Source organism: Myotis davidii, unplaced genomic scaffold (assembly GCF_000327345.1).
Source record: "Myotis davidii unplaced genomic scaffold, ASM32734v1 scaffold796, whole genome shotgun sequence".
Lineage (NCBI taxonomy): Eukaryota > Metazoa > Chordata > Mammalia > Chiroptera > Vespertilionidae > Myotis > Myotis davidii.
Window position 1 is genome coordinate 324,831 of NW_006287809.1, and position 1,477 is coordinate 326,307.

Consider the following 1,477-nt stretch of genomic DNA (forward strand, 5'->3'; position numbering starts at 1 on the left):
CGCCCCGTTCTGTCCCTGCGCCGCTCCCCACCGGCTATTAGGTCACGTGGGCGACATGCCCACCCCCCTACCCTGCAGGCCCAGTGACAGCGGCCCCCTCCCCGGGCCGGGTGAAGCAGCCCCGCCCACAGGTGACCTTTGCGTGGGTCACTGAACTCACCTTAGCGACCGGTGGGAGCCGCATTGGAGTTTTGTCAACACACAGAGTTTGTCAGGGGACCGCGATCTGCGGATCTGCTGCCCAGGCAGCCTGAAGCCAAAGCCCGCAATGACTACAAGACCTTGCTCCCCAGGCTCCTTTTACAAATTCTATTTCTCTCCTCCTCCTCCTCCTCCTCCTCCGTTACTTGTTCTTAATGTTTATTATTGTTATCGTGGTACAATATACACAACATAAAATATGCCACTTTAATGCTTTTTAAGCGTATGATTCATCAACATTAAGTACACTCACAATGTTGTGCAACCATCCAGTTCCAGGAATATGTCATCATCCCAAATAGGAACTCTGTACCATTAGATAATCACTCCCCATCCTTCCTTCCCCCAGGTCCTGACTTTTTTTTTTTTCTTAATAGAGGGAGAGAGAGATCAATTCAAGAGAGAATCGTACCCCACACTGGATCAAACCAGCAACCCTTTAGTGCACAGGACGCTGCTCACCCAACTGAGCCACACCAGTCGTGCGGTCCTGGTAATCTTTATTCTACTTTCTGTCTTGATGAATTTACATATTCTTGCTGCCTCATATAGAGAAGTCAAATATCTGTCCTTTAGTGTCTGGCACTGCTATAATGTGTTCAACGTTTGTCTATGTTGAAGCCTGCATCAGAACTTCTCTCTCTTTTATGGCTGAATACCGTGCCATGGTATGAATATGCCGCAGTTTGTTTATTCATTCATCTGTTGTTGGACATCTAGGGTGTGTCTGCCTTTGGCTATTGTGACTAATCTACCATGAACATTTGTGTGAAAGTAACTGTTTGAGTTCCTGCTTTTTTTTTTTCCTAATTGTTTTTTTAAAATTTCTTTATTGATTAAGGTATTACCGTATTTGCCGGCGTATAAGACGACTGGGCGTATAAGACGACCCCCTAACATTTCCACTCAAAATACAGAGTTTGTTATATACTCGCCGTATAAGACTACCCCCTCTTCCGCACACCTTCCACACACCAAATAAAAGGTAAAACAATATCAGATTTGATTTTAACATTTTAATTTATATTCAAATGCTTATGACATGCAGGAAAACTGTCACAAGGCTGTATGTAATCAAACATATACATAAAACAGTGCAAGTTTATTACCGGTAAACATACCGGTAATTCACTAAAGAAAACACACTCTATAGACTGGTACCGTAGATGCTTCTCAGGAACACAGGCAAGCAGCCCACAACCTAGAGGGACTGTCAATGATAGAAGTAAGATAACAAATAGAGGTAGAGAGCAAGTGCCGGGCAAGTCCCTAGCAA